The following is a 13,014-nucleotide window of genomic DNA, read 5'->3' as shown; positions in this document are numbered from 1 at the left end:
CCAAGTGGATGCGTTATACGAACGTTGCGAGGAGTATGGGATGAGGATTAATCACAAGAAAACTAAGGTTATGCGGTTTTGTAAAGCATCACGAGCGAGGAATGTGAGACTCAAGATAAAGGTGGGTGGTGAAAAACTTGAGCAGGTTGAGCAATTCAACTATTTAGGCAGTACGTTAGAGGAAAACGGATACAGTAGTAAGGACATCAGGAAGAGAATAGCATTAGCGAAGGAGGCGTTCATGAGCAGGAAGGAGCTTCTGAGAGGATCGTTGTGTAAGAGTTTAAAGAAAAGGTTAGTGAAGAGTTTGGTTTGGAGTGTAGCTCTCTACGGTGCGGAAACGTGGACTCTGAGGAAAGAAGACGAGAGAAGATTGGAGGCGTTCGAGATGTGGGTATGGAGAAGAATGGAGAGGGTGAAATGGACGGAGAGGAAAAGGAACGACGAAGTGCTGGATATGGTTGGCGAGGAGAGAACGCTTTTAGATGAGATACGCAGGAGACAGAAGGTTTGGATGGAGTTAGTGCTTAGCGGTGAGGGGATGTTGAAAATGGCTTTGGAGGGTAGAATGTTGGGGAAACGAGGGAGGGGAAGGAAAAGAATAGGATTTTTAGATAGATTGAAAGAGAGTAAGCCTTACAGTGAATTAAAGAAGGCAGTGCTGGAAGGAAAGGGAGGCTCCCAGATCACCTCTTTAGTACTCCATGGAAACCTACCTTAATCGGTAGAATACTACTATATATGGCGTTTAGGTATTTTAGCAGTGTCATTACAAACGCAGAGATACGATGACTACAAGGGTTGGTGTGCGCTAAAATGTTAATTTTTTCTTTGTTTATACTGACCAACTTCCACATTAAAAATGAAAACCACTCTTGCAAGAGCACATACCATTAAAGGCTCGCGGCAAGCAACAATATGCGTACAGGCATAATTAATAAGAACACAAAGCGAATATAAAATGCCATATATCTCGAACACTTGTAATTCACATTACTTCAAAGGGAGTTTACTTACTCAGTACATACCTCAGTACCTTGTACTCAGTACCTACCAGTTTACCTCAGTAGCAGTGCTAAAAGAACCATTCTGAAATATAATTTCAACTAACAAATAGGATGAAATAAAAGCTGATAACCCTGGACCGGGCGCGCTGGCGTATAAAATACGTCAATCTTTGAAAACCAAGGATTTCGACATTGTACGTACATTCTGGGCTATAATGGTCTCGTGTATTCTTACAATGTACTTTGACTGCCTATATTGCGAGTTTTCAAAGTTCGAGGTATTGTAGCTAATTTTTTGGATGAGCAAGATGAACCCGTCACCAGTGGAGTACAAATTACGCCGCGCGACCTGCCGTGTACCTTTATATCTGTATCACCTATAAATGTACTAATTTCAACAAATAAAGATTAACTTTAACAAAAATCGTTTGTTATCATATATGCACATATCATGGGCAAAGTACGCATTTTTCCCGGTCGTGTAAAAAAACAGTCGCGCCATAATTCTTTAACCAAACTACTTTCAGTTTATAAATTACGTAGGTCTACGCGGAAGATGCTATATTTTGACTCAACACACTTTCTGATGTGACTGAGGTACCTATTAAGTAAATTATTATAATATAAATATCAATTTGATCTTACAATACCTTTAAATGATCTTCAAAACAGAATATCATCGATAAGTAAGAGTCAGGAGCAGCCTTGAACCATTTATTCCGTATAGCTTGTGCTTAAGGCACGGGAATGAATATCTTCTCCAGGCTTTTGTTTCGACGTCGAGACGAAATTTGGAACAAAAAATCATTTATAATTCTATTTTGAATTCATGTTTTCGGTACTAGACGACATTTTTAGGAAGCAAACTCCACCGATTCCGGAAACTCTCGCCGCGCTAAAGAAGGCGACGGAATTCAGCGATACTCCACTGGTGACTACTGCCTTGTGACGTCACATCTCAATCAAGATGGAGGCACTGTGTTTCAGCGCAACATGAAATTTTCCGACTTTCAAAACGTTTTAAAGTGCATACCCCAGATGCATAAAATAAAAGTGACGATACTAATGTTTCTTTTTTAGGCTAAACTTTCAAATTCAGCAATAAAAAAAAATTAGTGCACTTCCCTATTATGCAATATCAAACCAGATCTTCATTACAACGACCCTTGTTTAAATATCTGGGTAATAATTATCAAGGTATGACCTTGGTGATGGTTTTCCGGGTTTACACCGCGTTGATACATGTTTTGCGGACGACAGTTTCGGGCGCGTTCCAGCTCCCGTCTTCGGGTCCAAAGACGGGAGCTGGAACGCGCCCGAAACTGTCGTCCGCAAAACATGTATCAACGCGGTGTAAACCCGGAAAACCATCACCAAATAACTAACCGCGGAAGCCTCCGTAACAAGGTATGACCTTACCTACAGCTCCCATTTCCATAAGGGTAACAGCTGAGAAAATAAGGGACTACCTTGATTTTGAAAAAATGTTTCGCCATTTTCCCATTTCTCCATTTCTATTCCCATTAGCTGCTATGGTATTACCTCTACTGCACACGCAATTAAATTGACTAGATCCCATTGAGCATTCCCTTGACTAGATCAAGAGGTGTTACGAAGTAGAAAGAGATAGGCCAGGAAAGCTCACCAATCGCAACCAGATGGGCGTAATAAACATTTCGAAAAACCAAACGACTTTTCTTTGTTTAATGCAATTTAAATGTTTATATATATTCCATTAAGTCTCGCCTAAGGACGCACTTAATTTGGTTTGGCCGCATTTGAACAATATCACGTTTGATTTGAACCTAAAGGTAGAGCCTTGTTCATGTTCACAGAACTTTACCTCACCTCTCCTCGAGCTTCCTGTGTCAGCGAAGACTGATTAATTGATGAATTTAATTTTGGAAGATAATGATTAGTCCACGAGTGTTAACTTATGTAATGGTCATCACCTGCAGTATATTCATATTTTTAACTAAACTTTGATGGATTAAGAATAGGGGTTTTGAAAGATGAACCGCGAAATGCAGCTAGTTTTTGTGAGGAGTGCATCTGGAGTTTGCACTAATCATTTGGTACTTCCAAGTACATTTTGAACGTACTTATTCAGAATTCCAATTATTTATCGATCATAAATTGCCTAATGAAAGCGTTTAGAACAGAGGGAAAGTATCCAGAACTCAAATAGAAAGGAATCGTCACGCCAAACTTGACTAAATAATGTAGGTATTAATGGTTACGGTGACTTCTATGATTGGAATATGGTTGAACTATATAGCACAGAGATTCCTAGATTTCAGTTACATATTTTTAATAATATCTCTCAATTTAATGGGTTTTCTGCGAAATGGAGCCTCGTAATAAACATACCTGCCTCCGTGTCCAACTTCCAACGTGCCTCCAGAATGTGCATGAGAGTGCCCACCTGATGGTTTTATAGCAGAAAAACCGATCTATTTATGAGAATTTCTCCGAATTAACCTTAGGTTGTCTGCTTTCGACCAAATAATATTTTTTACTCACACACCTTCAGTTAGAAGAAATCAAACCTGTAGAAAATTCAGGTTTCTTTCTTCTTGAACCAGACAAAACCCACTTACTCAACTCGTATAACCTTACTGAAAACTATCTGAGGTTGATAGAAAATTTTGTTTTCTCTCTATATTTATAACGCCCTTGCTATTCTACAAAAAATAAATGCACAGCTTTTGCATGGTAAATTATGACAAAAATCGTGAAAATATTAAAACTGTTGACGTTTTCGATGAATGAAACTTAAAACAACTATTTGGGATTGTTGGGTTTGGGAGAGTACCTCTACACTTGAGAGCTCTTCCCAAAATGCTGCAGCAATGATCGTATTAAATACTTATGAAAAATGTCTCCATCCACCAGAAAATGAATCAATGCCTCCCACGATAAGTCTTTTAGAAAAGTGTAATCACTGATGGTACAGGAAATAAAATAGGCACCTTTTATTCTTAACGCCATGACTTTCAATAAAATCGAGGTTGTAAATCACACAATAAATCACGGAAAATGAGGTATTTATTCTCTTTATCTCGCAGCTAAATTTGAGGCGGGACAACGGATTTTCTTTTTTGAAAATCAAGTTAGATGAATAGCAACCAGCGTTTTTCCAAACGATATTTATTTCTGTGAAATCAGTTGATCGAGTGCACTTGCATATTTTTACTCCACCGAACAGCAAAGAATCTAAGATTTCTTTAAAAATTTTGGAAGGTACCACGAATATTTAGTATTTAGTTATAAATAACATGGACATGTTCAGCAATAAAAATCCTGAAATTTACAAATACCCTAAATACAAATCAGTTTTAAAATTAGGACATATTTACACGATTTCGGTACGTTTGTTAAAACCGTCAATTTTGAGTTGAAAATTCAGAACTTTTGGGGGAGGCCATAACCTTCCTTTAACTGGGGGTTGCCCACCCCAAACCACCCTTGTTCCAAACCTTTATCCACAACTGCTGGAATCAACAGACAACACAGAAGTGACATTTTTTTAAAATGAAAATTGTTGATGAAAAATTCCTAGCTTCACCAAAAAGCAAATATTTTTTGCTAATTTCTAACTAGCATATTTATTGGCTTTAACTTTGCCCTTATCGTTAACTTAATATTGGTTCCTAAAATACCCGCATCCCATACTACAAGTACACATAATTTCAAGACGGGAGTTAACCTTATACGGAAGAGGGTTCCTAAGTCCTGGGATAATAGCAAGAAATGATGAGGACAAGATATTAAAATGTAGCACCTTTGGACAAAACACTTTCTAAAGCTATTTTTTAAGATATCTATGAGTGAGTTTTTCACATAATTAGAATTGATAAAGGTTGAAAATGTATACCTCACTGAAAATAAATGTACTTATAGCAGTGTATAAAAAATTAACAATATATAGCCAGAGCCAATATATCAGTCCGCCACACTAAGAGGGTTAAAAAAATTAATTCAATTGTGGCCAAACATTTTGGAAATAAAAACTTATGTGAGGGGATGAGAAGCCAAGGGGTACAGGTGATATTTTTCTCAAGAGAGTAAGGCAAAATTAATTGTTAGAAGAAATACACAAAAACTTGGTTGCCATGTAATACGAGTGAGTCTCTGTTCTGTGATGACTTGAGTGGAAAATCAAATGCACCACTAAATATCTAGTTGATCTCGTTTGTTATCTATACTTAATTTCTGTACTAAACAGAGCAAAGAAAAAAAGGAATCACTTGTACCCCTTGCCTTCTCACCCACTCATATATCGTCATAGTCAACAATTTTCAAGTGTACAAATCATAATAAACACCTAATTGTTCCTTTCTCTCCATTAATTAAGAGACGTCTTCAGACAAAAGCAGAATTTCTGACATGTGTAATAGGGCGGATCAGAAAAATCGATTTTTTTTTCAAATCCATCTGGCCCAATGAAAAAAAGTTGTGGGACTGATCAAAAATAACACTTGAAATTTTTAAGACCTCTATGTGAACCCCTGACCCTCGGTCAAATGCAAAAGGGGGAGGAGGGTCAAAATTTGAAGATTTTGATATTTTATGGTCATTCCCTATAGATTTTACCGAGTTACTTTCCTTCAATCCTAAAATTTAATGCATTTTGACGTATCTACCACCGTTTAGCCACAAAATGTCAAATTTGAGTCCGCGTCCGCGAAGAAAATATTCCAACGCCCAAGAGCGTCGCGGATACAAGAGCGGCAGGCCGCTCCCGTCCCCTCCCCGCTCGCTTCTCCCCCTCCCACGTCTCGAATACAGCTAAATTCGTCCCGATTTTGCTGCTAGGAGGGCGTTTATCTTTGATATTATAAATCGGAAGATGGTAGAAGGCAAAAAGGGATGCGTAGTGAGACGACTTGTCCCTTATTTGGCGCCTCGTCTGCGTTAAACAAATCGATATTAACACCTTTCAGAGAAGTGATGAAATATTTTTAGATCCGAGAACACAGGAAAGGAGCCTAGAGAATATGAAGAGGACTCTCGAGTGGCTAAAAAGGTGTGCGAACGATGGTGACGCGCTTCTCGTTCATTTTATGTCAGACTAAATGGATTTAGCGGTACAAAAGGAAGAACTAAAACTTGCGGAAAATGCGAATAGGCCAAAAGTAGGGTTTTATTGAAGTACAAAATTCAAAGGATTTTAAAGGAATATTTGAATTTTTGCTATATTTGTGCATGTAAATGCAAGAAGGAGCATTAGGTTCCCTCAAATGAAGAAGCATTTTGAGAGACCAGCGGACGAAACGAAAGACGATGACTGTTGGATTAAATCCTAAAGATACTCGAAAACCGAGAAAAAAAGGGAATCGTCGGAGAGCGTTGAGTCAATCTTGTATGGGAAAATATTACCAAAAATTTTCTTCATTAATTCATCCAAAGAAAATTAAACTGATGAGATATCCGCCGATTTGTATCTCCACGTTCATCATGAAATGAACATTAAAGACTAAACTCAAACTGGAACTTCTGCAGGGAAAATGCGTCTACCAACAGTGATAGAGGTATACGCAAGAACCAAACAGCAGCAATGTTCGTCCCGCAACTTTGACGTAAAAATCATAACTTCGTAACATACATCCTAGGTAGTATACCGGAATTACTTACGTAGGCAGAAAAAGATGCTAATTACTGTGAAAACGAAAACAGAGGTATCAAAGGGTGCCATCAAAGGAATCCATTTTTATGGAATGAAAGACTATACTCTTGTCTGATGAAAATAGGTCAGAGTACTTATCTTAAGTTTAGTGAAGAATATGTGGTGTTAGCTGAAGAAACAGGGTCCCACTTTTTGGGGTTTTCCTCCCCCGTCGGAGGATTAGCAAAAGTTATAAAATCTGCGATTTTCGATTCCTTTTCCGAGTGAAAAGTGGATACACAAAATTAAAAAGGATTTTATTATGATGGTACCAAGTGAATACCGCCCAAAAAGGAGGCATCATCCATCTGCTACAAGCATAATTCCAACATCCCTTGCAGTGTGGGCAAACTCTTCCCGAGATTTCACCGGGTTAATTTCTCCATATGGGCCAACGTTTCAAACTCCGACTCGGGGCTCATCTTCAGGGCTAAATGTTGTTGAATCCCGAGAAGAGTTTACCCACATCATTCGCCGGGAAAGCATGGAATCATATTTCATCCCTTGCAGTGGTCTATTTGCTAACTGCACTAATTGTAAGTTGACCTAGCATTGCGACATAAAAATTGGGAGGGCAATCTAGGGATCCAAATTTGAGGACGTACGTGCCCATAACTTCAATAATACGGCACAACCATGATGTTGCAGGGCTTGAACCTATGCGATCAAAATTGTCTCCCGGAATTAACTCAAATACGCTGAGCACTGATTAGCAGTATCTTTCGGAAATTTTCTAGGTATGCGTTGTTAATAAGAATTCGTACGAAAATTAGGGGAAAAAACTCCGGGAAAAGTGGTCCATTCCCGCTGGCTTGCAACGGTCAATGGGCGGCTGAGGTTCAACGTGTCCACCAGAAATCCAAACGCCAATTAAATTCATATAATAACTTTCATTAAAAATGTTAATACGCCCGTTTGGTTTGCAGTAAAGATGGTGCTGTAAATTTGTGGAGGCTCGCCAACTGATTGAGAACCCTGCCGGAAGAGCTGAAAGCAGTTATGTATCCGGTTATTCAAAGGAACAAATTGTTCGGTCACCCTGACAATGTACTACTTGCTATATAATAGCTGTTGAGCACGAGGAGGAGAGACGGGATGGACGGAAAAAATATTGAAGGCACGTAAGAACATATGTTTGGCGACCAATCCGAGATTTTTTTAATTAAGCTGGATTTTAATATCGATGTTACGGACTACCCGCTGATGTTATATTGGGGAGAGACCACGGTACCTCCGATTATATCTGACCTTAGCGCTAAGGAAATTCAAAAAATCTTTTGAGAAAAGTTCAAATTTGAAGTTAAATATTTCTTTTGTAATACATGCGTTAGAGATATTCGTTAAAGAGGTCACCCAAACTTTGTTGACAGCAGCGAAAGACGAGAAACGACACTGACATAAGAAATACAGACTGGAAAGCAGATAAGTGAGTATTTCTTTCGTGATTGTTCCTCCACAGACGATTATGAAAATCAAATATTAGTTAGACTAACGAAGAAAGGCGCACATTGTGTGAATTTTGGTGCATTTGGGGCGTGGAAGAGGCGAGCGGGGAGGGGACGCGAGCGGCCTTCACCCAAAATCCATTTAGTCACAGCTGTGGGACAATACCGGAATAGAAGCGCATATGCAAAGTTCGCACACATTTATAGCCACTCGCGAGGCCTCTTTATATCCTCTACGCTCCTTTCCTGTATTCTCCAATATAAAAATATTTCATCACTTCTCTGAAAGTTGGTAACATCGATCTGTTTAACGCCGACGAGGCGCCAAATAAGGGCCAAGTCGACTCATTACGCATCCTTTTTTACCTTCTACCATCTTCTGATTTATATTATCAAAGATAAACGCCCTCCTAGCAGCACACGCGGGATGAATTTTGATGTGTTCGAGACGTGGGAGGGGGAGAAGCGAGCTGAAAGGGGACGGGAGCGGCCTGCCGCTCTTGTATCCGCGACGCTGCGTGGGCTCATAGTTGACCCCTTTTTGTTGACCATAGTTGACCCCCCTAGAATTTTAGACCCCTAGTGGACTCTAAAATTTTTCAGACCTTATTTTTGATCATCCCACAACTTTTTTTCATTGGCCAGATGGATTTGAAAAAATCGATTTTTCCGATCCACCCTAATGTGTATCCCACATTAAAACTATGCAAGATTAACTAACTTAGCATTTATTTCCATTTCTAATAGTATTTTCATCATCATCACTAGCACAGGACAATTACCCTATTTAATGCCAAAATTCATGGGGAACTTGGAATTAGGAAATATCAGGCAGGCAAGAGTTCCTAGTGATTAATATATGTTTTAAGACACTAAACAGAAGCATAATTTCAATGCATGAAATGATAGGGAAACTCATCGCAACTTGCAATAGCTATAAAACTCACAAAGAGTCAAATGATCAGTGAAAAAGTTTGCTCTGGCAAATCTATTTAAAGACACAAAATAATTTTCTTACTCTCTAGATGCAAATCCTTGTAGTGTCTTCTGGAACTACATTTCGAAGCCATGAATTTACAAGCTTCTGCAATTTACGTAACATAAATTTTGCAGCTAGGCACCATCCTAGAAAAAAAAATTATTGGGATCAGATGGGGCAGTTGTGATTTCTTATGTTCTTCATCTCTTTACAACTATTTAACTTAATATCATTTCAGTGCGCCACAATCAAAAAATAGGAAGGGTGCATCCATTACGTGAAGTGATTTTGGCAATTTTTGGTCCTCCTCTCTCCTCTACGTGAGATTTCTTGAGATTTGGATCGACCCCCTCCCTCTTATCTCGCATGAGATTGTTCGAAATGCATATTTCCAGTGTAAATACATCCTTCATTGCATTGGATTTGTTAAAATAAAAATAAAACCATTTGTAGAATTATTTTTATGTAAGATTAGTTCAGACTAGGAATTAAAGAGTATTAAGATCGCAATTTTACACTCTTTCTTGTGGAGAAAAATTAAGTGACTCGCTAGGCCCACCACTCCCCCACATAAGATAAGGGTGAGAATCAGCTTGACCCCCTTACCACCTAAATGCCTCACATAATTAATGGATGCCCCCTAATAAATTATTTTATCATACCACAGTGAGGAAAAGAAAATGGGTTTCTGAACTAGTAGGTATGTTTCACAATAGAATAAAAATAATTCTTCAAGAATACTAACCCCTAAATAATTCTCAAAATTCAATTTATTACCAATTCAATCATGTTGAAGTAGCACAGAAAAGCTTCATTGCAAAAGTGGCTTTTGTTAGATCAGAGGTTAGCAACACAAGCTTAGAATTAAACATGAGGGCATCTTGTGGGTGCTCTTCCCAATCAATTGCAACATAACAATTTCAATGTTTTGCATTCAAAACCTCATTTGAATTCAAAAATGTTTCAAATCATGTGAGAACTGATAAACTCATATTTTTCCTTAAAGTATCGTTGAAGTGGCTCTTCCTGCTACATATTCACCTAATAAGCCACTTCTAATGGTTAAAGTGTAAACTTCCCACATTAGAGCTGGAGGCTTCATTCCCAGTGGTAGTTAAGATTATTCACCACCATTGGGAACACATGTTGAAATGGCATGGTATTTCTGTGGTTTTGCTATGGGAGAGAACAGCTATGCAAAGTCTCGAGTATAATTAGTAAAATACAGGAAAGTTGCACGGGGGAACCACTTAAAAATACCATTTGCCATATCTTCACTCACTTATAGTGCCTCCATCATGATAGGAAAAATACACAGCATTCTGTACTGTTATAATATCAGAAGAAGATCCATCTACCACCATCTAAGTAAAGATCTAAGTAATCAGTTGGTTAAGGCAGTGGCGTAACTATGGGGGATGAGGGGATAGATCCCCGCCCCCCAAAGCATCAGAGAAATAAAAAAGTTATTTAAAAATATTGCCTAGTTTTGAAAGATAATAACTGCATCTGCTTAGATTAAAATTTTTAGTGCCAAAGTGATGTAAAATGTATATCCAGGCATGTCATTTTTTTTAAATTTCCCGCCCCACACCATCTCATCCCCCCCAAACCATATTTCTAGTTATGCCACTGGGTTACGATAAAAGATATTTACCAGCCTAAACACCCCAGGAGTATATAAGATTCCCTGTGAATGCTGCAAAGTATAGGTGGGGAGACCAGCCGAACCATTCGAACCAGGCTTAAGGAATACCTACCAATCTGCACCTTAGATCAGCACAACTACAGTAGTTGGCCATGGTGGAACACAATGAAGACAACCCCATTAAATAGGCTCATGCAAAAATTCTTTGCTGCTAAAAATACCATTATGCAGTGACATAGCGAGGGAGGAAGTCCGGGTGGTCCCGACACCCCAAAATATGAAAACACAATTACTTTCCTTCATAAAAGGAAAAAAATATTGAAAAATCGCAAAATTACAAAGGATAACATTGACAAATGAAGTTTATCCGACTATGAATAGCGTTTCGATTAGTTCAAACCCTCTATTTAGTACCCTGATTTTCAAAAAAATTCCCCCCTGGTTTTGGACCCCCCCGAACGAAATCCCTGGCTACGCCACTGCTTTATATATATGACTACATAGCCAAAGATGCCATCGAGTATCACTTGCATACAAATAATTTTAACAGGGACGGGTGTTTTCAATTAAGTTACACTTGAAGACATCCTTCTTATGAAAAACATTTTTTTTTGGATCAATGTTGTTAGCAATCATCATCTAGTAGATATCTCGAGAAACATTTATACATAATTCACAGGGAAAATCTTAACTCATTCACAATTCAACAACTGATAAAAAAAAAGCACTTTCCTTGGTGCTTATAGATATATGACCATTTTTGCATACAGTGCCAATGCTAGTGCCTTTCCTAGCTCTGATTCCACCACCAACTGTTGACCATTTCCTCAATCAACCGCATTGCTGGTGCAGGTAGCCGGTTTAATTGCAGATTTATAAAGTAGAGGTTGTATCTCAATATAAAACATCTTCTCCAGCTCTGACATAATTTGGATGTGGGTGAAATTGTACATTTAAAAATATTGCCATCGATTCTTAGTGCCAGCACCAGTATAGTGCCAGACACAACTTGATGGATTCCATTTGATTACATAACATCCGGCCATGCATTTCCAAGTGTAAACAGCCTAAGAGTTGTCGTAATGCAACAAGAAAGATCCCACACATTACAGGGTATTTGTGAGATTTCTATTCTATAATGATGATCGACTAACACTTTTATAAACCTTCTCACCCTCCATAGACATTTTCTGGCTAAGAAAAAGCTAAAATTTGCTGTTTTCACAGCATTGTGATCTACATAACTAATCCACACAAGACATAAAATTGCAGAGTTAATGCATATCCTGCAGCATAAAATATCTGGGGCCACACTGTTTGCATAAGATTTAATTGATGCAGCAAACGCCAATTTATTTATTGCTGCTTCCAAAGTTAGACAACAAAGATAAAAAATGGCACCCACTTCAGTGGTAGTTTCTCAGAAGTGATGAGAGCTGAGGTGTTGGTTAGCCATCACTGAGAATTTTCTAGGGGCCAATGTGACACCAGTCAATTTCAAACCTATCCCTCATCAACTTTACACTAAAATTATGATTAGGTAATTAAATACCAAAATAAGAAGCTCTCAGTATCAAATAAATTTTTAACTGGGGTGCTTATGGGGAGTTAAAAGGTTAATGGAGTAAGAATCACAATTAAAATTTTAGGCTAGAGGAGTCTCAAAACAGATTACCCATGAGTGATTACAAGCATAAAAGAAAAAAATAAATCAATAAAAAGGATAATATGTACAGGGATGCTGACTTACAAAAAATATTGGGGGGCCCAAACCGGGGATCTTGCCCGGGGAAATTTTATAAGTAGTGAGTTTTAAGTTTTTTAAGCATTTTAGAAGAGTCATATGATTAGCATTAGAAACCTGATAACTCAAATCTCGAAGGCTGGACACTCCGGGGAAAATTGACAAGCCTGACACATTATTTCCTCACACCCATAACGAATTTTGAGGGGGCTCGGGCCCCCTCAGGCCCCATGGAGTCGTCACCACTGAATATGTAAGGACATAGAGAAGTAGAAATTAAGAAAGGAGAATTGTGAATTATTGCAGGACAATTCTCCCCCTTATAAGAGCATAGCCACCTAGAGAGATCTTTCTAGATGGCTATAAAAAGAGCAACACAGCAGTTCAGGCCTTTCAAGGGGTAAAAGTTAATTGACTTTGGCCATCCAGCTTTTGCAGAGCAGTGGACCTTGCATCTATTGCACAAGATGCAGTTGTGTCCGTACACTGCACATATGATTGGCATAACCAAGGACAGTCAACT

The 13,014-nt window shown here is 38.5% G+C and overlaps 1 long non-coding RNA gene across 1 annotated transcript in view; it reads right to left on the bottom strand.

Annotated features, from left to right (window-relative positions):
* LOC124155942 overlaps nucleotides 1–13,014 on the bottom strand; it is a 44,169-nt gene that overhangs the window by 14,638 nt on the left and 16,517 nt on the right. Inside the window, exon 2 of the long non-coding RNA XR_006864244.1 lies at nucleotides 9,139–9,245. This is a non-coding gene — a long non-coding RNA (uncharacterized LOC124155942). The remainder of the gene's footprint in view (nucleotides 1–9,138; nucleotides 9,246–13,014) is intronic.

Source organism: Ischnura elegans, chromosome 3 (assembly GCF_921293095.1).
Source record: "Ischnura elegans chromosome 3, ioIscEleg1.1, whole genome shotgun sequence".
NCBI classification, from domain to species: domain Eukaryota; kingdom Metazoa; phylum Arthropoda; class Insecta; order Odonata; family Coenagrionidae; genus Ischnura; species Ischnura elegans.
The sequence above is the reverse complement of the archived record's forward strand: the minus strand, read 5'-3'. Positions and strand labels throughout refer to the sequence as shown.